The following is a 27,922-nucleotide window of genomic DNA, read 5'->3' as shown; positions in this document are numbered from 1 at the left end:
TCTGAAACAAATAATGCAATATATGTTAAGAAAAAAAAAAGAAGAAGGTAGCAGGAGGGGAAGAATGAAGGGGGGGAAATCGGAGGGGGAGACGAACCATGAGAGATGATGGACTCTGAAAAACAAACTGAGGGTTCTAGAGGGGAGGGGGGGTGGGAGGATGGGTTAGCCTGGTGGTGGGTATGGAGGAGGGCACGTTCTGCATGGAGCACTGGGTGTTATGCACAAACAATGAATCATGGAACACTACATCTAAAACTAATGATGTAATGTATCGGGATTAACATAACAATAAAAATTTTTAAAAAAAGATTTCTTTTTTGATATTAAAAATCATTATTCCATTAAATACATAAATTCAATTAATTTGCTACTCTTAGAGTATTCTATGTTTTCTCAGATTCTGTATTTGTCTCTTGGCATCCATTCATCACAGGATCAATTATATTAACTATATTTTATTTTCTGTATTCTTGGTACTCTGGTATTTGGGGGCCTCATAGACTCAGAGAGAGACTGCCCCTTCCAGGGCTACTAATTCCTAAAGATAATAACAGCTTGCTGCAGAGCACACCTTTCGTATGCAAACCAACCAATCCCTGAGTCTGTATCCCCAACTAGTTCTTAATCTAACTCACAAAACCAGGCCACTATCTCCGCTGTCCCAAGTCAAACCCAAGGCCCCTCCCCTACGTGCATGCATGCATGCTCTCTCTCTCTGTCATAAACAAATCTTTAAAAAATTATCTGATCCAATTCCTATATTTTAGGAACTAAATAAACAGAGAGTCAGAGAGGATAAATGGCTTGCCCGAGGTCACCCATCTCATCGGAAGCAGACCTAGGACTAGAACCCACAGTTCCAACATGTTCATGTTCCCATGTTTCCACTCCACTACCTTCATTTGTATTCTTAGAAAAAAATTATGAAGCTTGCTATGGGATATGGGTGGTGGTGGGGAGGGCTAGAAATGGAGATATAGTAAACAATTTAACACTTTTTAAGAAGAACATGAAACAGGGTGTCTGGGTGGCTCAGTCGGTTGGGTGTCTGCCTTTGGCTTGGGCTGTGATCCCAGGGTCCTGGGATCGAGTCCTATGTCAGGTGCCCCGCTTGGTGGGGAGTCTGCTTCTCCCTGGGCCCCTCCCCCCCCAATTGTGCTCACTCTCTCTCTCTCTCTTGCAAAAATAAATAAAATCTTTAAAAAAATAAAAATTTAAAAAATTAAAAGAACATAAAACAGAATGCCACTACCAACATCCATAGAAATTTTTGTACTTTTAGGTCCCAAATATAGGATGAGGGAGAAATCATAAAGCTCAGGTAGAAGGTAGGACCTGAGAAGTATTTGCGGGGGATGCTCCAATATACTCCTTCACTAAGCACTGTCTACACACTAATAATAATAATAATGTCTTCCACATAGATATTCTACAGCAGTTCTCAAAGTGTCGTCCAGGAACACACAGGCATCCCAAAACCTTTCAGAGCCTCCACAAGATCAAAACTATTTTCATAATAAAACCCAGATATTGTTTGCCTTTTTCACTCTGAACTCTCAAAAATATACAGCAAAATTTTCCAGAGGCCACATGGCACACAATATCGTAATAGAGTGAATGCCAAAGTAGATATAAGAATCCAGCTGTCTTTCCCTCTGCCTGCCGCTCTGCCTACTTGTGCTATCTCTCTGTCAAATAAATTTAAAAAAAAAAATCTTTAAAAAAAGGGGCGTCTGGGTGGCTCAGTCGGTTAAGCAGCTGCTTTCGGCTCAGGTTGTGATCCCAGGGTCCAGGGTCCAGGGTCCTGGGATCAAGCCCCGCACTGGGCTCCCTGCTCAGCAGAGAGCCTGCTTCTCCCTTTCCCTCTGCCTGCCGCTCTGCCTACTTGTGCTCTCTCTCTGTCAAAAAAAAAAAAAAAAAAAAACTTTAAAAAAAAAAGAATCCAGCTGTCTTCTATCAAGTGAGACATTAAAGAGATTTGCAAAGATGTAAAACAATTATTACTCTCCTCACTAGTTTTATTTTGTTTTGGAAAATATTTTTCTGTTTCAAGAAAATTTATTTATTTATTTATAAATAAATAAAATCTTTAAAATATATATATATATTCCAATGGGAAGGGGAGTGAGAGAGGTATAAACAAGATTGACCATAAATTGATAGCTGTCAAAGCTCAGACATGGATATCATTTTTTCTACTTTTCTCTACGTTTAGAAAAGTCCATAATAAAAAAATGTTTAAGTAGGTTGTCATGCTAAAAAAAAGTTGGAAACCACTCCCCTGACTCATTCTTGACTTAGCCATTTACAAATCAACAAGCCATATAATTTGGGGGCAGGGAATTTTTTTTTTTTAAGATTTTATTTATTTGATAGAGAGAGACACAGCAAGAGAGGGAACACAAGCAGGGGGAGTGGGAGAGGGAGAAGCAGGCTTCCCGCTGTGCAGGGAGCCCAATGTGGGGCTCCATCCCAGGACCCTGGGATCATGACCCGAGCCGAAGGCAGACGCTTAATGACTGAGCCACCCAGGTGCCCCAGGAATTTTTTTTTTTAAGATTTTATTTATTTATTTGAGAGAGAGAGCAGAGCGAGAGCGAGAAAGAGAGAAAGCACGAGAAGGGGGAGGGGAGAGGGAGGTGCTGAGCAGGGAGCCTAGTATAGTGCAGGGCTGATCCCAGGACCATGGGATCACCACCTGAGCTGAAGGCAGATGCTAAACCAACTGAGCCACCCAGGTGCCCCTGGGGCAGGGAATTTAAATGAGGCCCTCCCTCATAACCAGAACATCAGATGGGAAGGGAGAAACACTCAGAGCAAAACTCATACCCCAGGAGTGAGTATAGCTCCAAGGAAAGCAAGTACTTAGGGGTGCCTGGGTGGCTCAGTCAGTTAAGCATCTGCCTTTGGCTCAGGTCATGATCTCAGTGTCCTGGGATTGAGCCCCACATTGGGCTCTCTGCTCAGCGGAGAGTCTCCTTCTCCCTCTCACTCTCCATCTGTGCTCTCTTGCTCTCAGTTTCTCAAATAAATAAATAAAATCTTTAAAAAAAAAAAGCCACCTTTCAAAGGCCTCCTGCTTTGGGCAGAACACAGGAGCTATGAAAAGAACCCTTAGCTCCTGCCCAAGACACCTGCCCAGGTTATCTACCAGTGTCTTATCAATCGACAAGCACACTAGTCTCCCTTGAAAAGCCACCAGAAGCACTTGAAGGGAGCAATACTAAATGTGGACCACTTCATTTGAGCCTGAGCCCAACTACATTGATCTCTTATAGCAAACAGTTCTTAAAGACAGAAATCAACAGATGCATACTGATATATTTCACCTCTTATTTCCCTATATTGAACCTTTTTAAAAAATCTTTTAAAATCTTTTAAAAAGGAAAAAGGAAGAAAAAGGGGGGGAGGCACCTGGGTGGCTCAGTCAGTTAAGCAATCCAACTCTTGATTGCAGCTCAGGTCATGATCTCAGCGTCCTGGGATCAAGCCCCGCAATGGGCCACACTCAGTGGGAGTCTCCTTGAGGATTCTCTCTCTCCCTCTACCCTTCCCTCTGCTCACACACGCTCTCTCGCTCTCAAATAAATAAATAAATCTTTAAATAAATAAACAAATAATAAAATCTGTTGTGCAAATGCATACTACTTTGGAACACAGTTTAGAATTATTTACTGAGGTATAAAATACACATATCCTACGATCTAACAATTCCTTTCTCAGTACATATCCAACAGAAATGCATATATGTGTACCAGGAGATATGCAGAAGAATATTCTTAACAGAAACAAAGACAATCCAATGTCCCTTAATAATACAATGGATAAATTATGGTATATTTACATATTGGAATATTATACAGCAGTGAACATAAACAAATTACAGCTATCCATACAACATGGATGAATCTTATAAACATGAAGTTGAGCAAAAAAGACATATAAAAGAATACATTCTGTGGTGTTAAATAATAATTTAATATTTTGGTATATTTTAAGACAAAAGATTGAGGGGCACCTGGGTGGCTCATTCGGTGGGGCGTCTGCCTTCGGCTCAGGCCATGATCCCAGAGTCCTGGGATCGAGCCCCGCATCGGGCTCCCGGCTCAGCAGGAAGCCTGCTTCTCCCTCTCCCCCTGCTTGTGTTCCCTCTCTCGCTGTCTCTCTCTGTCAAATAAAATAAAATAAAATAAATAAAAACTCTCTTTCTCTCCTTGTCTTTCTCGTTCCTTTAAAAAAAAAAGACAAAAGATTGAATGCAGAATGAGAAAAAAATTCCTACCAAGCTGGGGAACCTAATCTAGCACAGAGTCTAGGCTCTGGGAGATGACACTAGGGGGATAAGAAATGGGGTGACTCAAATATCTTCCTCATACTGATACTGGGAAAACAAAGCCTCACAGTGTTGCTGATCGGCTGTGGATATGCAGAATTGTGAGCTAAGTAAAAGGCCTGGGCTGGCTGGGGGAGGTCCCTGTATATATGGGATTACAGCTCCAACTTCAAGATTAGGGCTTGGATGCCTCTGTTGCATATATGATGGTCCCCACTGGGGACTATATTACCCAGCCAGATTCATGCTGGTGTCAGCAATCGAGGTACAAGTCAGTGTTTGTTAGTATTTTTCTATTTGTGTATAGAATTCAAAAATAGGCAAAACTTTAAAAATCAAGGAAGTGATAATCATAAAAATCAGAATAATTGTTACCTAGGTGGAAGGGGGAGGTTGAGAAGGAGGTGATCAGGATAGGACACATGGAAGGGGTTCTAGAGTTCTATTTCTTAATCAGGGTGGTGTTTTCATGGCTTTTTATAATTATATTTACTTTATAATTATTCATCATACTCTGTTTTATGCACTTTTCTCTGCGTGTTATCACTCACAATTAATAAAGGTTTAAAATAAACAAATCAACTTCATTTTATATAACTACAGAAGTCCTCTGAAATTGTTAGACTTGTATTAAGTGTATTAATACAGCTTAATTTTTGTATGACGGTATCAATTGAAAATGGAAGCCATCTATTTCTCACTTGGCAAATTATCATATGCTATTTTAAGATCTCCTGCCTATTGATTTAAATACAGATGAGCTGTAGAATAAGTATGTTTAACACACTATTCTAAAATGGTGACATTTGGGATCAAAGGTATCCCAAGAACATTCTAAGAATGACTTTTAGAAGTACTGTATTATAACTAATGTTTAATTTGGATCCTCTCCATTTTGCTATGCTTTACACCAATTGAGCTAAGGTTTCCAGGCCATAAAAAGCCATTAGAAAGAATTGCGACATTCTCAAAACACTAGAAAACTAGTGCTCTGGAGATCATACTCTAAAAGTTGGCGCAAGCAAATTCCAATATGCAAATGTATGCTTTAAATTAAGCTTCATTAAAATGCACTTACGAATTTAAGTGGAGGCTGATTTTGTAACCACATTTGGAATTTAGATTCTTACTACTTTAAAACAAATGCTATGTAAACATGAAAATTAAGTAATCAAATGATTCTTCGACCTCCTTCTACAACAATTTCACTTGGAACAATTGATATACTTCAAAATATAAACCCTAAGAACATCCCAGTGAGGAAACGGAACCCCTTGGCTTTGGTAGTGCACTTTAACCTAGTCAAAAGCAGACTCCCTTGATCCCATGAAGATCACTGGCTCAGGGAAACCTCGAGAAGGCCCTCTGCAGCTCATCCCAACAGCTTTCCCAGGCCCGAACAGGCCCTCCGCATTCTCCTGTCCTTGCCTGCCAGCCCCTGGAGTTGGCCTGCATTCTCAGAGCATGCTCCTCCTAGCCCTTAAGGTCCTCTCTCCCCCTATTTGGCTGTGAAAGGGTCTATCATCTCCCCAGCACCTCTCATTACAGACCCAGTTTGAGAAAAGTTCAGAGCATGAGAAAAGGACAGAACACAGACATTAATAACACTTGCCCAGCATGTAATGCAGTCCACACCCCTCAAAAACCTGACAGGGAAGTGTCATTAGACCCTCATTTTACAGAGAAGAAAATCAAAGTCCAGACAACTTGTAAAATCTGCTTGAGATCACACAGCTAACAGAGTGGAACCCAGCCAAGCCAATGCTTGGTAATTGACCTCCCTGCCTCTTTGCAGACTCAGTGTCTTATTAGACTGCTCCACTCAGTGGTTCAGAGCTAGGGCTTCAGGTCAGACAGTCCGCACTGGAGTCTCAGGTCTCTCACCTCCAAGCTTTGTGATCTCAGATGGATTATTAATCTCTCCAGTTTGTTCTCTAAAACATAGCTCAATGAATGGTAGCCATGACTATTTCGTTCTCAGATGCTAATCTCTAGCGCAGGCCTCTGTTCCCAAACTTTCCTTTGCCTAAGGATCACCTGAGGGAACCTGTTAAAAGCAGATTTCTCCTCTGCCCTGGGAACTGCTGAGCCAGGTCCAAGAAGCACCACTTTAATGTTTTAACAAGAGTCCTAGAGATTCTGATGCAGAGAGCCAAGCTTCGGCAAATAGCAACCAAGTGCTTCTATCCTCCATAAGCATCTGTACATACATTTGTTTCTCTAAGGGAAACTCTGGCTCTAAGAACTCGAGGTCTTTCTTCTGAAATAGATCACACTCCATATCTGCCTTCTAGCTGGTGGCTTTCAAACATTTAGACCATAATCACAATAAGAAATGCATTTGACACAGTAACTAAACACACACACACACACACATAAATTTTCCACAAAATAAGGTCTTCACTGTGCATATTGCATTTTCATTCTTTTTTTTAATCTTTTATCTTATTTATTTATTTTTAAAGACTTTATTTCTTTATTTGACAGAGAGAGACACAGTGAGAGAGGGAACACAAGCAGGGGGAGTGGGAGAGGGAGAAGCAGGCTTCCTGCAGAGCAGGGAGCCCAATGCAGGGCTCGATCCCAGGACCCTGGGATCATGACCTGAGCCGAAGGCAGACGCTTAACAACTGAGCCACCCAGGTGCCCCGGCGGCTTTTTTAAATCTTTTAATGCTAGGCACAACTTCCAATTTCATTTCACAACCCAATAATAAGTTGTAACCAATAAATGAGCTGCAAATCAGTAAAGACCAACACTAGATGAATAAATAGAAAATCTAAGCAAAAAAACAGAACAATAAAAAGGTACCAAATAGAAATTGTAGCAATGAAAAAAAATACATATGTGAAATAAAAACCGCACTTAATGGACAAATTGAAATGGCAGAAGAGTTGGTAAACTAGAAATTATTCAGTTTGAAAAACATAGAGAAAAATGTTGACAAGAGTCTCAGAGACCTGTAAAATAATATCACACAATCTTACATACATATAATTAGAACTCCAGAATGACCAAAAAGAGAAAAAGAAGCCAAAAACTATCAGAAGTAATGGCTCCAAAGTTCTCTAATTTGGTGAAAGACATAAATTCAAGAAGGTTCAGTAAGATCAGCAGAACTCAAGCAGAAGAAATAAAAAACACACCTGGGCATATCAGTCAAACCGCTGAGCATCAAAGATAAAGTGAAGAATGTTTAAAGCAGCCAGAGAGGGTGCCTGGGTGGCTCAGATGGCTGAGCGTTTGCCTTCAGCTTGGGTCATGATCTCCAGGTCCTGGGGTCGAGTCCTACATCGAGTTCCCAGCTCAGCAGGGAGTCTGCTTCTCCCTTTCCCTCTGCCTCTCCCCTGCTCATGTTCTCTCTCTCTGAATCTCTGTCTCAAATGAATAAATAAAATCTTTCAAAAAAAAAATAAATAAATAATAAAGCAGCCAGAGAAAAATGACTCATTACTACAATGATATATTTAATAGCTAATTTCTCATCTAAAACAATGGAGGCCAGAAGATAGTGATGCAACATCATTAAAGTATCTAAAGAATAATAAAAAAAAAACCTTCCAACTCAAGGGGCACCTGGGTGGCTCAGTTAGTTAAGCATCTGACTTTTGGTTGCAGCTCAGGTCATGATCTCGAGGTAGTGGGATCAAGCTTCATATGGGGTTCTGCACTCCATGTGGAGTCGGCTTCAGATTCTTTCTCCCTCCCTCTCTGCCCCTCCCCACTCGTGCGCTCTCTCTCTCAAATAAATAAATAAAATATTTTTAAAAAAAAGACTTCCAATTCAAAATTCTATATCCAGCAAAAATATCTTCCCAGAATGAAAGGAAATAGGGGTGCCTGGGTGGCCCAGTCATTAAGCGTCTGCCTTTGGCTCAGGTCATGATCCCAGAGTCCTGGGATCAAGCCCCACATCGGGCTCCCTGCTCAGCAGGAAGCCTGCTTCTCCCTCTCCCACTCCCCCTGCTTGTGTTCCCTCTCTCACTGTGTCTCTCTCTGTCAAATAAATAAATAAAATCTTAAAAAAAAGAAAGAATGAAAGGAAATAGAAATGTTTTCATATAAATGACAACTAAAAGAACTCACCAACAGAACTATACCACAAGAAACACTAACAAAGTAAATTCAGGCTGAAGGGAAATAATACCAGATGGAAATTCAGATCTTTGGGGAGAAATAAAGAGCACCAGAAAGAGTAAATACATGGATAAATATAAAAGACTTATTTTTTCTCTTAATTTAATATATCTGACTATTTAAAGAAAAATTATAACAAAGTACTGTCGTATTTATAACATACTTATATTAATGCACACAACAACTATAGCATAAAGCAGGAATCAACAAACTTTCTCTATAAGGGGTCCAGATGGGAAATATTTTAAATTCTATAAACTATATGGTCTCTGTTGCAACTACTCAACTCTACCATCATAATATGAAAGCAGACATAGACAGCACGTAAATGAATGGGTGTAGTTGTACTGCAATTAAACAAAAGCTGGTAAAGGGCAAGATTTGGCCTAAATGCCACACTTTGTCAACCTCTGGCATAAAGGCATGAAACCGAATGGTTGCAAAATGTTTACATTTTATGTGAACTGGTACCATAACTTTAAGCAGACTCTAAAAATTTAAGGATGTATATTGTAATCCTCACAGCAACCATTTAAAACAAAACTGCAAGGAAAAATAACTAAAAGCCAATATAAAAAATGAAATGAAATTCTAAAAAATACCCAATTGACTTACCAGAAAACAGTGAGGGGTGCCTGGCTGGCTCTGTCAGTAGAGTATGCAACTCTCGATTTCAGGGTTATGAGTTCAAGCCCCACATTGGGCATAGAACTTAATTTAAAAAAAAAAAAGTGAAAAAATAAAAGAGAACAAGAACAAAATTTTAAAAACCCATAGAACCAACAGAAAACAAATTGTAAAAGGATAATCCAAATCTGTCAATAATTTATATTAAATATAAATGAACCAAATACTCCAATTAGAAGTCAGAGATTATCAGACTCAAACAAGAAAGTACGACCCAACTATATTCTTCCTACAAGAGACAACCTTGTACCAATTATTAATATATTGCCTCCCAGATGAACCATGAGAGACGATGGACTCTGAAAAACAAACTGAGGGTTCTAGAGGGGAGGGGGGTGGGAGGATGGGTTAGCCTGGTGATGGGTATTAAAGAGGGCACGTTCTGCATGGAGCACTGGGTGTTATGCACAAACAATGCATCATGGAACACTACATCAAAAACTAATGATGTAATGTATGGTGATTAACATAACAATGAAAAAAATGGGTAAAAAAATATATATGTATATATATTGCCTCCCAGCCCCAAATTCATATTTTATTGCAGGCTCTGAAATGGAGCTAGGCCCTTTAAATATCTTCTCTTTACCACCTGGCACAATATTAAGTTTTGTCAATGGTGAGCATTGCAGAAACAGTGCAGGAAAAGAGGATTTTCTTTCCTGGTTACAGAGTGCTCTCTCAGCAGATACCTAGCACTATCAACTTCTCTAGTGCCCAGTTTTTGCAGTGCACAGTGGTCAGCAGCACACAGCAACCAGCAGCTTTTCCAGGACCTCCTGGGCAGTTTCATAGCAGAAATTACCCCTGGCAAGACACCTTCTGCATGAATAACTTTCCTCAATACCCCAGAGGGCAAGTTTCTCACAATTTCCAGAGAGTAGATTTCCAGCAAGTTCTGTCAATGCAGCACCACACTGATTTCTTTGCCATTCTGTAAGCCATGGCCCCACACTCTCCAACAAAGTCTAGCCCTCAGCTTTGGCAAGTGGGTGGGAAATATTAGGAGGAGGGAGAAGCTCTTCCTTGGTCACCCTGTCTTAGCCTTAGGGATAGTGGCTGACACTTACATTTGCTGTTCTTATATTCTTTAGAATTTTGTTCACTTCTTACTAGCTCATTCCTCATTATTCCAATCTCCAATTTTACTTAAAAATTCTTTATCTTAAACTTTCCTGGTTGAAATTACTATATAGTTTGTCTCCTGGTCAGACTCTCACTGATATGGCACTTTAAATATAAAGACAGATAGGTTTTGGGGCGCCTGGGTGGCTCAGTCGGTTGGGCATCAGACTCTTGATTTCCACATGAGTCATGATCTTGGAGTCATGATCTTGGAATCATGGGATTGAGCCTTGTGATGGAGCCTACTTGGGATTCTCTCTCTCCCTCTCCCTCTTCCCCTTCGCCCCTCTGCTAGTGCACATGTGTGCATTCTCCCTCTCTCTCAAAAAAAAAAATTTTTTTTTAAATAAAAAAAATACCCTATAAACAATAATCATAAAAAGAGCTGAACTGAACTGGCTATATTATTATTCTATTTGGTAGTCGTTAAGACAGAGTATTACCAGAGACATAGGGGGACATTTCATAATGATAAGAGATTTAATTAGGAAGACATTAGTCATAAACATGAATGTGCCTAATAAAACTTCAAGATAATGCAGAAAAAACTGATAGAATTAAAGGGGAAAACAACACAATCGTTATTAAAGATTTCCACACCCTTCTCTCAATAATTGTTAAAATGAGCAAAAAAAGTAAAAAACATAGAAATGTTTAACATAGAAATAGTAAAACATAGAAATGCTCAACAATATGGGGTGCCTGGGTGGCTCAGTCGTTGAGTGTCTGCTTCGGCTCAGGTCGTGATCCCGGGGTCCTGGGATCGAGCCCTGCATCAGGCTCCCCGCTCGACGGGAAGCCTGCTTCTCCCTCTCCCACTCCCCCTGCTTGTGTTCCCTCTCACTGTGTCTCTCTCTGTCAAATAAATAAATAAAATCTTTAAAAAAAAAAGAAAGAAATTCTCAACAATATTATCAGCCACCTTAATTGACATTTTAGAACATTTACTCAACAACTATAGAATGTGTGTTCTTTCCAAGCACAAATATTACACTCACAGAAACAGATCATATATGGGCCATAAAACAAGTCTCAATAAACTTCAAAAGATTCAAATCCTACAAAGTATGTTTTCTGACCACAATGGAATTAAATTAGAAATGCATGCTGAACATAATTCAGCTTTCTCTGAATCACTCAAGACTCATTACTTGGAATATTAACAATTTACCAGATCCATCAGGACCTAATCAAAGTGTGTCAGGACATTCCCCTTATGTTAATTAGTGGTGTTTGAGGGTATCTATCAGCTTTTGGTAGTTTTGCTATCCCTATCCCTGACTATCAGTTTCCTTTTACTTTGCTTTCCTTTTATCTTGAGAAACTTCGAATTCCTATTTCTGTTTGTAAAATGAAAATGAACGTACTATATATTTTCCTAGTAATCTGTAAGGATTAAAATTAAGTAATTTATGCATTAGTATCTGTCATTTAATTGCTCAATAAATATTAGATAACCACACACACACACACATACACACACACACACAACTATATGCCAAATTTACCTCCAGGCCAGACCTCTCTTCTAAGAGCCAAATGATATCTGATACTTCTGCTTGGATATCTCATAGGCATTGTGATAGACTGACTGCAAAAGTGTCCCAATTCTTTTCCCTTCTTATAACCACATCCTCTGCAATGTGACTGTAATTCTTCCCACCAAGGGGTGAAGTCTACTTAGGGTAACCCGCCATTCCAATATGCCCAGAACTGAGGAGTTTCCTGGGACACAGGACTTAGAGTGCTAAAACCAGAGAAGTCATGAGCAACCCAGGATGAATCGGTCATGCTAATTCTACTTCCTCTTTTGAATCTGGGCTGGTCTTGTGACTTACTTTGGCCAATAGAATGCAGTGGAAATAACAGTGTGCAAATCCCAAGCTTAGATCTCAAGAGGCATAGTGCATTTTTCCTCTTTCTCAGAGCCCTTCCACTGCTATATGAACAAGCACAGGTCAGCCTGCTGGATGAAGAGAGACATGTGGCCCAGTCACCCTACTTGCCCCAGCTGCTGGCCAAGTGAATGAGGCCATTCCAGACAAGCCAGCTTCCAACTGACCACTCAGGCCTCCACAGACACATGAGCAAGCTTATGCAAGATCAGCTGAACCTGGCCCCAATCAACTGACTCCTAGATTTATGAACAATAATAAATGCTTATTATTTGAAGCTAACAACTTTTGAGGTAGTTCGTTATAGCTAACTGATAGAGATACCTCAAACTCAACATGTTTAAAACTGGAGGAGGGAAGAGCAAGATGATGGAGGAGTAGGAGACCTATATTTTGTCTGGTCCCAGGAATTCAGCTAGATAGTTATCAAACCATTCTGAACACCTACAAACTCAACAGGAGATCAAAGAAAAGAATAGCAGCAATTCTATGAACAGAAAAGTGACCACTTTCTGGAAAGTAGGACGTGTGGAGAAGTGAATCTGAGGTGATACTTGAAAAGATAGACTACGGGGGGAAGGTGTCTCCATCAGCCACTATGGGCAAGTGATAGAGCTGCAGAGCACAAAACCGGAACTTTTAGAAGTTGGCTCTACTGAGGGACGTCGCTCCAGTGGCTAAGCAGGGGGTGGAACCCTTGCTGGGACAGTGTGGTCTCAGGACCCTCGGGGTCACAGAAAGACCAGGGGTGCCTGAGTGCGGCAGAGCTCCCAGGTATTGGAGCGGGGAAGCCAGCTGCAAAGACAGAGCCGAGGAGTGGGCTCTCAGCTAGGGATGGCCATAAACTGTGATCTGCAGCACAGTCGGGCCACTGTTCTTCAGGCAGGGACCCAACAAGCGGCAGATCTGGGGAGACTCCCCTTCCTCCTAATGAGGAAGCAGAAGGCTAGCTGAGGACAAAGCAGAAGCTGACACCCTACACCCCCCTGCCCCCATATGATATGTGTGACATTCCTCAGGCACTCCTGGCTGCCCTAAAGGAAAAACAAATGGTTAACTGTTAGAGATCACAGTCCTGCAGGACAGGAGTCTCCCTCGGTTTACAAATGTCCTAGTGATTTACAAGGAAGAAGCTTTCTTATCAATAACCTAACTTCCAGAGACCCAGAACTCAGTTTCCTGAAGCCCTAACATCACCCTCCCCTACATGAAATTGAGGGAGGCTGAGGCAGAAGGAAATGTAAATAAAATTGAATTTCTTCTGAACCTGAAGCCCATTGACAAGGATGTGTGATAGGAGGAATATAACATTCCTCCAGGAAACTCCCAACTGTCTTCATGTTAGTGCCTCATTAGAGGGAAAAACAACCTTGGCTTGACAATAATCAGGCCTCCAGTATCCTGAGAATCTTTAACATATGACAGTCCTTCTGAACACCCCCTTTGTCCTCACCTCCCCAGCTTCCAAGTATATAATCAACCACACCTCACAAACCCAGGGCAGCTCTTTCTGCCCACAGGTCCTGTCCCCGTGCTTTCATAAAATCACCTTTTTGCACCAGAGACGTCTTAAGAATTCTTCCTTGGTCGTCAGCTCCGGACCTCACTTATATTATAAAACTTCATCACTCCCCGGAGAGGAGCGGCACGGGACCGCACCGCAGGGATCTGCTGGGTTTGGAGACTCCACACCGGATCGGGTGCCAGAGATAGAAATGCTTGGTCACAGGCCGGGTGAGCACGGAGTGCTGCCAGAGACCCGGGAGACAGGAGTGACTGACTGCTTTTCTCTGGGGGTGCACTGAGGAGCGGGGCCCGAGTTCTCAGCTCCTCCATGGCAGAGATTGGGAGGCCACCATTTTCACTCTCGGCCTCCAAAGCTGTACAGAAAGCTTGCAGGGAACAAAAGCCCCAGAGAGCAAACCCGAGCAGATTACTTAGCCGGGAGGGGGCAAGGGTGGGGCAATTCCGCCTCCAGCAAAGACATTTGGGAACCACAGCAACAGGCCCCTCCCCCAGAAGATCAGCGAGAACAGCCAGCCAAGACCAAGTTTACTGATCAATGAGAACAGCAGAACTCCAGCGCTAGGGGAATAATGCACATAGAATCCATGGCTTTTTTAACATGATTCTTTAGTCTTTCATAGTTAATTTTTCTAATTTTCTTTATTTTTTTTCTGTTTTTTTTAGTTGAATTTTTCCTCTTTCCTTTTCCCACCAACATCTTATTGATTCCTTTTTTAAAATCTTTTTTCATTTCCATGTTTACAGTCATATTCTATCTCTTCATTGTATTTAACCTTATTTTTTTGTATATATGTAAGTTTTTCTTTCTTTAAAATTTTTGGAGGCAATTTCTTCTAATGAACCAAAATACACCCAAAATCTAGTGTGTGGCTCTGTTCTATTCACCAGCCTGATCATATTCTTTTTTTTTTTTCCCCCTTTCTTTTACCCCCAGTTTCAGGTCTCTTCTGATTTGTTTAGTGTATATTACTCTGGGGTCATTGTTACCCTTTTAGCATTTTGTTCTCTCATTCGTCTATTCTCCTCTGGACAAAATGACAAGACAGAAAAACTCACCTCAAAAATAAAAAAAGAACAAGAGGCAGTACTGACTGCCAGGGATCTAATCAATACAGACATTAGTAAGATGTCGGAACTAGAGTTCAGAATGATGATTATAAAGATACTAGCTGGGCTTGTAAAAAGCATAGAAGATACTAGAGAATCCCTTTCTGGAGAAATAAAAGAACTAAAATCTAACCAAGTCGAAATCAAAAAGGCTATTAATGAGGTGCAATCAAAAATGGAGGCTGTAACTGCTAGGATAAATGAGGCAGAAAAGAGAATAAGTGATATAGAAGACCAAATGATGGAGAATAAAGAAGCTGAGAAAAAGAGAGATAAACAATTACTGGATCACGAGGGGAGAATTTGAGAGATAAGTGATACCATAAAGCAAAACAACATTAGAATAATTGGGATCCCAGAAGAAGAAGAAAGAGAGAGGCAGAAGGTATATTGGAGCAAATTATAGCAGAGAACTGCCCTATCCTAATCCAGGAGGCACAAAGAACACCCCTCAAAATCAATAAAAATAGCTCAACACCCCAACATCTAATAGTAAAACTCACAAGTCTCAGAGACAAAGAGAAAATCCTGAAAGCAGCTCGGGACAAGAGGTCTGTAACCTACAATGGTAGAAACATTAGATTGGCAGCAGACCTATCCAAAGAGACCTGGCAGGCCAGAAAGGACTGGCTTGATATATTCAGAACACTAAATGAGAAAAATATTCAGCTAAGAATACTATATCCAGCTAGGCTGTCACTGAAAATAGAAGGAGAGATAAAAAGCTTCCAGGACAAACAAAAACTAAAAGAATTTGCAAACACCAAACCAGCTCTACAAGAAATATTGAAAGGGGTCCTCTAAAACAAAGAAAGAGCCTAAAAGTAACATATACCAGAAAGGTACAGAAACAATATACAGTAACAGTCACCTTACAGGCAATACAATGGCACTAAATTCATAGATATGAATAGTTACCAATGGTTCTTGTTCTTTCTTTTATTAATGTATTGTATCATACTGATTGATTGAATTCACAAGATTTTAATAGTTACCCTGAATGTAAATGAGCTAAATGCCCTAATCAAAAGACACAGGGTATCAGATTGGATTTAAAAAAAAAGAAGAAGAAGACCCATCAATATGCTGTCTGCAAGAGATTCGTTTTAGATCCAAAGACACCTCCAGATTTAAAGTGAGGGGGTGGAAAACCATTTACCATGCTAATGGACATCAAAAGAAAGCTGGGGTGGCAATCCTTATACCAGACAAATTAGATTTTAAACCAAAGACTATAATAAGAGATGAGGAAGGACACTACATCATACTTAAAGGGTCTATCCAACAAGACGATCTAACAATTGTAAATATCTATGCCCCTAACATGGGAGGAGCCAAGTATATAAGCCAATTAATAACAAAATCAAAGAAACACGTTGACAATAATACAGTAATAGTAGGGGACTTTAACACCCCCCTCACTGAAATGGACAGATCATCTAAGCAAAAGATCAACAAGGAAATAAAGGCTTTAAATGACACACTGGACCAGATGGACTTCACAGATATATTCAGAACATTCCATCCCAAAGCAACAGAATACACATTCTTCTCTAGTGCACATGGAACATTCTCCAGAATAGATCACATCCTGGGTCAGAAATCAGGTCTCAACCAGTACCAAAAGACTGGGATCATTCCCTACATATTTTCGGACCACAGTGCTTTGAAACTAGAACTCAATCACAAGAGGAAAGTTGGAAAGAACTCAAATACATGGAGGCTAAAGAGCATCCTACTAAAGAATGAATGGGACAACCAGGAAATTAAAGAAAAATTTAAAAAATTCATGGAAACAAATGAAAATGAAAACACAACTGTTCAAAATCTTTGGGATGCAGCAAAGATGGTCCTAAGAGGAAAGTATACGGCAATACAAGCCTTTCTCAAGAAACAAGAAAGATCTCAAATATACAACCTAACCCTACACCTAAAGGAGCTGGAGAAAGAACAGCAAATAAAGCCCAAACCCAGCAGGAGAAGAGAAATAATAAAGATCAGAGCAGAAATCAATGAAATAGAAACCCAAAGAACAGTAGAACAGATCAACAAAACTAGGAGCTGGTTCTTTGAAAGAATTAATAAGATTGATAAACCCCTGGCCAGACTTATCAAAAAGAAAAGAGAAAGGACCTAAATAAATAAAATCATGAATGGAAGAGGAGAGATCACAACAAACACCGAAGAAATACAAATAATTATAAGAACATATTATGAGCAACTATACGCCAGCAAATTAGATAATCTGGAAGAAATGGATGCATTCGTAGAAACATTTAAACTACCAAAACTGAACCAGGAAGAAATAGAAAACCTGAACAGACCCATGACCAGTAAGGAAATTGAAGCAGTCATCAAAAATTTCCCAACAAACAAGAGCCCAGGGCCAGATGGCTTCCCAGGGGAATTCTACCAAACATTTCAAGAAGAATTAATACCTATTCTTCTGAAACTGTTCCAAAAAATAGAAATGGAAAGAAAAATTCCAAACTCTTTCTATGACACCAGCATAACTTGATCCCAAAACCAGAAAAAGACCCCATCAAAAAGGAGAATTACAGACCAATAACCCTGATGAACATGGATGCAAAAATTCTCACCAAAATACTAGCCAATAGGATCCAACAGTACATTAAAAGGATTATTCACCGTGACCAAGTGGGATTTATTCCTGGGCTGCAACGTTGGTCCAACATCTGCAAATCAATCAATGTGATACAATACATTAATAAAAGAAAGAACAAGAACCATATGATTCTCTCAATAGATGCAGAAAAAGCATTTGACAAAGTACAGCATCCTTTCTTGATTAAAACTCTTCATAGTGTAGGGATAGAGGGTACCTACCTCAATATCATAAAAGCCATCTATGAAAAACCCACAGTGAATATCATACTCAATGGGGAAAAACTGAGAGCTTTTCCCCTAAGGTCAGGAACACAGCAGGGATGTCCACTATCACCACTGTTATTCAACATAGTATTAGAAGTCCTAGTCTCAGCAATCAGACAACAAAGAGAAATAAAAGGCATCCCAGTCAGCAAAGAAGAAGTCAAACTCTCACTCTCTGCAGATGATATGAAACTTTATGTGGAAAACCCAAAAGACTCCACCCCAAAACTGCTAGAACTCATACAGGAATTCAGTAAAGTGGGAGGATTTAAAATCAATGAACAGAGATCAGTGGCATTCCTATACACCAACAACAAGACAGAAGAAAGAGAAATTAAGGAGTCGATCCCATTTACAATTGCACCCAAAACCATAAGATACCTAGAAACAAATCTAACCAAAGAGGCAAAGAATCTGTACTCAGAAAACTTTAAAATACTCATGAAAGAAATTGAGGAAGACACAAAGAAATGGAAAACATTCCATGTTCACGGATTGGAAGAACAAATATTGTGAAAATGTCTATGTTACCTAGAGCAATCTACACATTTAATACGATCCCTATCAAAATACCATCAACTTTTTTTCAAAGAAATGGAACAAATAATCCTAAAATTTGTATGGAACCAGAAAAGACCCCGAATAGCCAGAGGAATGTTGAAAAGAAAAACAAAGCTGGTGGCATCACAATTTCGGACTTCAAACTCTATTACAAAGCTGTCATCATCAAGACAGTATGGTACTGGCACAAAAACAGACACATCGATCAATGGAACAGAATAGAGAGCCCAGAAATGGACCCTCAACTCTATGGTCAACTAATGTTCGACAAAGCAGGAAAGAATGTCCAATGGAAAAAAGTCTCTTCAACAAATGGTGTTGGGAAAATTGGACAGCCACATGCAGAAGAATGAAACTGGACCATTTCCTTACACCACACACAAAAATAGACTCAAAATGGTTGAAAGACCTAAATGTGAGACAGGAGTCCATCAAAATCCTAAAGGAGAACACAGGCAGCAACCTCTTCGACCTCTGCTGCAGCAACTTCTTCCTAGAAACATCGCCAAAGGCAAGGGAAGCAAGAGCAAAAATGAACTATTGGGACTTCATCAAGATAAAAAGCTTTTGCACAGCAAAAAAAAAGTCAGCAAAACCAAAAGACAACTGACAGAACGGGAGAAGATATTTGCAAATGACATATCAGATAAAGGGCTAGTATCCAAAATCTATAAAGAACTTATCAAACTCAAAACCCAAAGAACAAATAGTCCAATCAGGAAATGGGCAAAAGACATGAACAGACATTTCTGCGAAGACATCCAAACGGCCAACAGACACATGAGAAAGTGCTCCACAGCACTTGGCATCAGGGAAATCCAAATCAAAACCTCAATGAGATACCGCCTCACACCAATCAGAATGGCTAAAATTAACAAGTCAGAAAATGACAGATGTTGGCGAGGATGCAGAGAAAGGGGAACCCTCCTACACTGTTGGTGGGAATGCAAGCTGGTGCAGCCACTCTGGAAAACAGTATGGAGGTTCCTCAAAAAGTTGAAAATAGAGCTACTGTACAACCCAGCAATTGCACTACTGGGTATTTACCCCAAAGATACAAATGTAGTGATCCGAAGGGGTACATGCACCCCAATGTTTATAACAGCAATGTCCACAATAGCCAAACTATGGAAAGAGCCTAGATTTCCATCCACAGATGAATGGATAAAGAAGATGTGGTGTAGGGGCGCCTGGGTGGCTCAGTCGGTTAAGCGACTGCCTTCGGCTCAGATCATGATCCTGGAGTCCCTGGATTGAGTCCCGCATCAGGCTCCCTGCTCGGCAGGGAGTCTGCTTCTCCCTCTGACCCTCACCCCTCTCATATGCTCTCTCTCTCTCTCATTCTGTCTCAAATAAATAAAATCTTTAAAAAAAAAAGATGTGGTGTATGTATATATATATATACACATATATATATACGTGTATATATATATATACATATATATATATACATATATATATATGTGTATATATATATATGTATATATATATATACACATATATATATACACACAATGGAATATTATGCAGCCATCAAAAAAGTGAAATCTTGCCATTTGCAACGACGTAGTTGGAACTAGAGGGTATTATGCTAAGCAAAATAAGTCAATCGGAGAAAGATAAATATCATATGATCTCACTGATATGAGGAATTTGAGAAACAGGACAGAGGAAGGGATAGGGGAAGGGAGGGGGAAAATGAAACAAGCCGAAACCAGAGAGGGAAACAAACCATAAGAGACTCTTAATCTTAGGAAACAAACTGAGGGTTGCTGGAGTGGTAGGGGGTGGGGAGGGATGGGGTGGCTGGGTGATGGACACTGGGGAGGGTATGTGCTATGGAGAGTTCTGTGAATTGTGTAAGACTGATGAATCACAGATGTGTACCCCTGAAACAAATAATACATTATATGTTAATAAAAATTTTTAAAAAATGTTTAAAACTAAACTCAGAGTTGATAATTATGTGACATGATAAAGGTGCTAACTATTGTTAAAATGGTAATCAAATTACAATAAATAATGTATCAAATCAACATGGTATACACCTTAAATTACACAACATTATATGTCAAATATATTTCAATAAAAAGAGTGTGAATGTATTCCAATATACCTTTATTTAAAAAATTAAATTCATAGTGTTCTCCCCAACTTGTGCCACCTCCAAGGTCCTCTGTCTTGATAAAGAGCACCACCATCCATCCAGTTCTTTATGCCAGGATCTAGGAGTCAGCCTTGAAGCCTCCTTCTTCTTTGCCCTCACCAAATTCTATTAATTCTACTGCCTAAATATTTCTGGAATCCACTCACTTCTCAAAATTTTCGCTCTTCCCCCCTAAATTAAGCCACCATCCCATAGCACCTAAACTATAGGATCTACCCACATCCATTCTTATACCTTCTACCGTCCACTCTCCAGACAACAGAATGTTCTTTTTTCAAAAGAAAGAGAAGAGAAGAAAAACTCCATGAAAGACCCTGTTAAGAAGATGAAAAGAAATGCCATGGTGGGAGAAAATATTTGCAAATAATATATCCAACAAAGACTCTCAAAATTCAAGAGCAATAATGAAAACAATCCAGTTAGAATATGGGCAAAAAATGCAAAGAGACATTTCATCAAAAAAGATGCAAATAAGCACATGAAAAGATGTTCAACATCATTGGCTGTTTTAGGAAAATGGGGAAAAACCACAAAGACATACCACTATTCTCCTATCAGAGTGGCTAAAATAAAAAACAGTGGCAACACGAAATGCTGGTGAGGATGCCAAGAAACTGGATTCACACCTTGCTGTTGAGAATATGAAATGGTACAGCCACTCCGGCCAACAGCTCGGCGGTCGACAGTGTATTAGTTTGCTAGGGCTGCCATCACAAAGCATCACTGACTGAATGGCTTAAACAACAGAAATTTATTTTCTTTCAATTCCAGAGACTAGGAGCCTGAGATCAAGGTGAGGGTAAAATTGGTTTCTTTTTTTTTTTTCACAGCTTTATTGAGATATAATTGAAATATAACACTGTGTAAATTTAAGGTGTACAATGTGTTGATTTGATACATATTGCAAGATGACCACCCCCTAGTGCTAGCCAACATCTCCATCACACCATGGGTTCTTCTAAGGCCTCTTTCCGGGCTTACAAATGACCATCTTTTCCCTCTGTGTGTGCGTCTGGGTCCTAATCTCTTCTTTTTATAAGGATACAGTGATATTGGATTAAGGCCCACCATGATGACCTCATTTTAAATTAATTACCACTTTAAATGCCCAATTTCCTAGCACATTAACATTTTGTGGTATTGGGGATTAGGGCTTCAACATATGAATTTGGGTTGGGGGCAGAATTCAGCTCATACCAGAAAGTTACTTTTAAAATTAAACATATAACTACCATATGACCGGGCTCCTGGGTGGCTGAGTCAGTTAAGTGTCTGCCTTCGGCTCAGGTCATGATCCCAGGGTCTGGGATTGAGCCCCGCATCAGCCTCCTTGCTCACCGGGGAGCCTGCTTCTCCCTCTCCCTCTGCCTGCCACTCCTCCTGCTTGTGCTCTCTGTCAAATAAATACATTAAATCTTTAAAAAAAAAAAAAAAAAAACTACCATATGACCCATCAACTGCACTCCTGAGCATATATTCCAGAGAAATAAAGACTTGTGTTAACACAAAAGCATATACATGTTGAAAGATGTTCATAGCAACTTCACTCATAATAACTAAAATCTGACAACCCAGATGTCCTTCTGCAGGTGAACGGTTAAACAAACTGTGGTACATACATGGCATGGAATACTACTCAGCAATAAAAAAAAAGGATAAAAGGATAAACTACTGATACACACAACAATCTGGAAGAATCTCCGGAGAATTACGCTGAGTGAAAAAAGCCAATCCCAAAATGTTTCATATCATGTGACTCCATTTATATAACATTATTGAAATGACAAAAATTATAGGAATGGAAAACGGATTTGTGGTTGCCGGGTCAAGGAGAAGGTGGAGTGGGAGCTAAGTGGATGTGGCTTTTAAAGCTCAACACAAAGACTCTGTACTGATAGAAATAGTATCTTGACCGCATCAATGTCAATATCCTGGCTGTGATTTATACTATGACTTTTTAAAACACTGCAATTGGGAAAAACTGAGTATAGGGGCGCCTCAGTGGCTCAGTTGGTTAAATGTCTACCTTCAGATCATGGTCTCGGGGTCCTGGGATCGAGCCCCATGTCAGGCTCCCTGCTCAGGTGGGGAGCTGGCTTCTCCCTTTCCCACTACCCTCCCTCCCTGCTTGTGAGTGCTCAAATAAATAAATAAAATCTTTTTTTTAAAACTGAGCAAAGAGTACAAAAGATGTCTTTCCATTATTTCTTACAACTGCATATCAATTTATAATTATCTCAATATAAGAAGTCTTTTTTTTTTTAATGTTTTAAACCTTTAGATTTTACCATTGTTCTTAGGCCAAAAACCTACTAGGTCCTACATAATCTATCACTTGCCTACCTTGCAACCCTATCTTGCAAACTTCTCACTCACTGTGGGCCAACTCAACTGGCCTTCTTCCAGGTCTTCAAATGTCCCTTTCAGACTCTGAACTCTGCACATGCTATTCCTTCTTCCTGTGATGCTCTTCTCTCTACATTTTACCCAGCTAACTCTAATTGATCCTTAAGTCTCTTTTCATTCAGTCACTCATAGATGATGGGGATCCAGCATTCAGGATACATATGGTCCATACTGATAGAGAGCTTACAGCATTTGCCTTTCTGGATCTGGGTTACTTTTGATGTTTATTTTCCCTTTTGCTATCCCAAAACTTTAGTAAAACCTTGTTTAAACATCTAGAATTCCCCTAGCTGTTCTTTGGGTTATGATCCTAAGAAAGCCAGATGGTGGGCACCTGGGTGGCTCAGTTGGTTAAGCGACTGCCTTCGGCTCAGGTCATGATCCCGGAGTCCCGGGATCAAGTCCCACATCGGGTTCCCTGCTCAGCGGGGGGGTCTGCTTCTCCCTCTGACCCTCTTCCCTCTTGTGCTCTCTGTCTCTCAATCTCTCTCTCAAATAAATAAATAAAATCTTTAAAAAAATAAAAATAAATAAATAAAAAATAAAAATAAAGAAAGAAAGCCAGATGGTCAGAGTATCAAAAGTGTAATGGAAAATAGTGTACTGGAATACTCCACTGAGCTCAGCTGGGGATAATTACATAGGGAGAAATGTTCAAGGTAACATTGTTAAGACACAACATTTGAGGCCGTGAAGTCTAGCTGCCACTTACTTCACAAGATGTCTCCCTCTGTGGAGAGTGTCAGGGTTTGGGTATTCATGTTACAATGAAGTTCTGTTTTGTTTTATTTAATAAACAAACAGCACTTTCCTTATACTAATTTGTACAATGTGTTGGCTCTACTCTGAATTGGGATGATGTAGATGAAGACCATAAATGACCACTGGGTGTCATCGAAGTCTTATACAAGGCAACAGTCTTGGTTGGCATGGCTCCTTAGTGGTCTACCTTTTCTGGAAAGTGGAGATAAATTGTGCTCGGTTCTAAAAGGAACGAAAGCACATTATCAATTTAGAACTTATCTATGTGGTAATATGGGCTAGAAGAACACGGCTGAGGACTGGAAAATAAGCAAAAAATAATGTCTTGAAATCATCCAAAATAACATCTCAAAGTCCTTTCACTTGTATTTGTATACTTTCTTCAAAGTATTCGGACAGCTATTTGGGCCCTGTTAATGGGAAATCTACTGTTTTGTTTTGTTTTTATTTTAAATTATTTCATTATTAGTACTTCTAGCCTTTGTATTGCCTTGCCCTTGGCCCATCCCATTAGTTTAGGTACTGTACAGACTATAGTAGGAAGTGGGCTTACCACCTCATGACAACTCGAAGCGTAATAAGCATGTGCCCCAAGGCAAGAGTGACACTGACATGGAAGGGAGGGCCCCACATGGCAGGGTGACAAACCTCTGCAACCTGTCACCTTTCAAAGGAAATACATATGATTTTGGCTTAGACCTGCCAGAACCTCACTAACGATCATTTTAAGACTTGTGTTCCTAATGATAACCACCAGCTGTGCTAACCTATTTCTATCCATGGACTGAATGCACCTAGGAATCAAATCGTTTGAGTTCTATGCTCACCTCCCAATACAAAGTCTGGTTTTCACAGGCAAAAGACGTTCTGGATTTTTTTCTACACTTTGCTGACAAAGTCATTACCCTCTGACTCCAAGGTCATATTAGTTATAGTAGTTAAGCTTATATATCTCCAGTGTGATGATGCAAAGCCATGATAGAATTTGCTGGAGCCCCAGTTAAGCACTCTATTAGGTGACTCCAAAGAAAATATTTTGTAAAAAATAGATCCCCAAATTCTTAAAATATCAGAAGTTTATTTCTTGGTCAGGTAACCTTCCAAGACAAGTGTTGGAGATTCCCCTAAGTGACTCCCCTAGGGCCATGTCATCTGCATAGTCGGGGCTGGTTCCAGCCAGTGGATGGGGGAAAAGAGCAGCTAGGAGTCTCAACGCTGTGTTAAAGGTTCCATCCTAGGAGTGGCACACATGACTTTCGCTCAAGTTCCATTCATTGCCTAGAATTGAATCACATCATTATACCTAACTGCAAGGGAAGCTCGAAATGATGGTCTAGCTGTGTTCTCCCAAAAGTCAGATTTTTGGAGGCAGCACTTGGTCCACAAGTATCCACTACTAGTCCAAATCATGAAGTTTTACTCTGATTAAACATTAAATTGAGGCACAGAGCAGTACATTTTCCCAAGGTCATACAGCTAGCAAATGGCCAAGTTAGGATTTAAGCCTAGAGTCTCTACTTTTAACCACTCTAGTATATTTCTAATACTGTTTGATTGTCTAACAGCCACTCTGTATTACTTTGTAATTTTTTAACAATAATTTTTTTAATTAAAAAAAAAAGATGCAAGGAGCCAGGGATAGCTAACCAGAGGGACAATTTCCTATGAATAATTTGCAGGGCTCCTCCCCATCCCCACCCCCTCTGCATGTTCAGAGAGGTGAGCAGAAGCAGACTGGGTATGCCACACATGGAAACTAAGACTTCACCTAGTGGTGCTCTGCCCAGCAGACTGCAAGAGGGTAGGGCAATGCCGCATGGGTTAGAAGCTGCTTTAGAACCTTTCCTAAATTCTGGGCAGCAGGCAGCCTCACCAGCACCTGACCTCTTCCCAAAGCACCTGGACAACGCATTGCGGGCCCTCTGGAGGCCCACGCCCGGATCCCCTGCCTGCTCCAGTCCACTGGAGCCTGGAGGCCGCGTCTGCTCTAGGCTCCTGAAGAAGGCTTTCTCTCACTGGAGGAGAAAGTGGGCAAATACCCTTGCCTTGGCCTCTTAACACTTGTGGAGCCCAGGTCATAGAACGCAGAGTTCTCCAGATAAACGAGGCAGCCGTCCAGAAAACATGTAATGGTATGTTCCCAGGCAGTAATCCCATGAGGGAGGTACTGTTATTACCAGCATTCTACAGATGCAAACAATGAAGCACAGAAAAATTAAGTCCTTTTCCAAAGGCCAGACAGAAACCAGTGGTTCAACTCAGTGGAATCTGGCTCCTACCGCTTGCGTGAACACAACCTCTTTGCAATCCTATGAATTGGCGGGGCGCCTGGGTGGCTCAGTCCTTAGGCGTCTGCCTTCGGCCCAGGATCCTGGGATCGAGCCCCGCATCGGGCTCCCTACTCTGCGGGAGGCCTGCTTCTCCCTCTCCCACTCCCCCTGCTTGTGTTTCCTCTCTCGCTGTGTCTCTCTCTGTCAAACAAATAAAATCTTAAAAAAAAAAAAAAAAAAAACCTATGAATTGGTACAACTCTTTAGTGGGTGAAGAAGCAGCATGGGGCGGGGCGGGGCGGCGCGGGGCGAGGGGAGGGGAGGAGAAAGGGAGTGGAGAGAAAGGAATCCGTGTACCCAAAAGGATACTCAGAGTTTCAAAGGGTTCCTTACAAGTTCTCCCCGTTTGGTGGAGTGTGTGTGGATATGAGTGTGCGCGCGCACGCTTTAACCACCAAATAGACAAAATAAAAGGGACCTGACTAGGATCTAAGACCTGGAAGGCAAAAGGCAAAAATTGGTACTGAAAGTTCCAGAAGCGTGCCGTAACTGACAACCCAGCGCTGTGAGCCTCCGGTGGTGAGGTTTCACCCTCCGCACCTCTTCTACGAGGAGCTGCGGTTTCAAACTGACAGCCTGGAGCCACACGCGGATGACAGAAGGTTCCAGCACGAAAGCAGCGCTCCCCTCCCGGCTCCTGCACGCAGCCCGGGAGCGCCCGGCACCTCGGCCGGCTGGCGCCCAAAGGTTCCCTGAGGCGTGGGGCGGTGCAGCCAGGGCGGGGAGCTGAGGCAGGGAGTAGGGGCGGGGAAGGTCGGGGATTGTTTTCTTCAGGTTCGTGGACGAACCTTGTTGTGAGCCATTTGCACACCTCCGGTTCCTTACGCAATGTGAGTGCTGCTCCAGGTGCAAAGTGCCCGTCCCAGGGGTCTTTCCCTCGCCCACTGCTGCTTGCCCGCCTGAGCTCTTAGTAACCAGGCCTGTGAGCGCGGACTCAATGGGGAGGCCACCGGCCTAGCGTCTCAGAGCCTCGACCCATGCTGGGTACCCTCAAGGGCCAGGAACCCTAGCTTTTGCTCTCTTTAACCACTGAGTAGTCTATAAAGGGAAATGGGCCTGGGGGGGGGGGGGGGGGGAAGGGGGCGTCAGTAAGACCTAGAAGGCAGAAGGCTCATTCCCGTTCAAATCCTTTTGCTTTACTCACACCAGCAGATAGAAAGGTAATCTTGGCGGAAACAGCAGGGTCTCGGGTTGGCGAGCAGGGCCAGGCGGCGCCCGCCTCCGGTCCTCGGGGTTGACCCTCGAACCTGTTCCGGGATCTTTCCGGGTCGCCCGGCGATCCCTCCCACTCAATGCCCGCGCTCCTGCTAGTCTCTGGGAGAACACTCTCCTTCCGGTCTGCTCCTGGGCCGGAGGGGTGTGTTCGGGACTGTCAGTGCCCCCTTCCCACCGGCCCCATTGCGCTCTGCTCAAAGCACCCGGCACAGGAAAGGTGGGATAGTGCGGCCTTCCCCCGTGAGCCCCAGGCCAAAAACCCAGCGCGAAGCGGCCTTGCCTCTGCGGCCCAGACCTGAGTTCAAATGACGTCTTTGCTGGGTGTCCCTGAAGGTTTTCTCAAGGTCCCCACGTCAGCAGTGGGTGTGTTTCTATTATGCGCTCTCGCGGAGTTTACACCAAGGAAAAAAGTGGGGTCCAAGTAGGCAGACCCTGGAGTCAGAGATCCCATCTGCTTAAGGGTGGAAGGGTCTGTGAGGAGCTGACCGCACCCAGAATCCCTGGAGGCTCTGTTAGGGATGAGGGGGCAAGTTGAGGACACTAGCAATGCGAAAGGATTGGGCAAGCGTTGTCCCCAAGAAGACGCAATGGCCAATGAAGAAGGGAGGAGAGCAGGCCAGTATGGTCCTGGAAAGGTGGAGATAGGAGACTCCCATAAACTCCCAACTTCTCCCAACGTTTTTGAGTTCTAGAATGAACCCAAAAGAAATTCAAAAGCTCAGACTCCTAGAACTTCTAGGGGGATGAAAACATGAAAGAATGCCTCTAGGACCAA

This window comes from Neomonachus schauinslandi, chromosome 3 (assembly GCF_002201575.2).
Source record: "Neomonachus schauinslandi chromosome 3, ASM220157v2, whole genome shotgun sequence".
In the NCBI taxonomy this organism is placed as follows: domain Eukaryota; kingdom Metazoa; phylum Chordata; class Mammalia; order Carnivora; family Phocidae; genus Neomonachus; species Neomonachus schauinslandi.
The sequence above is the reverse complement of the archived record's forward strand: the minus strand, read 5'-3'. Positions refer to the sequence as shown.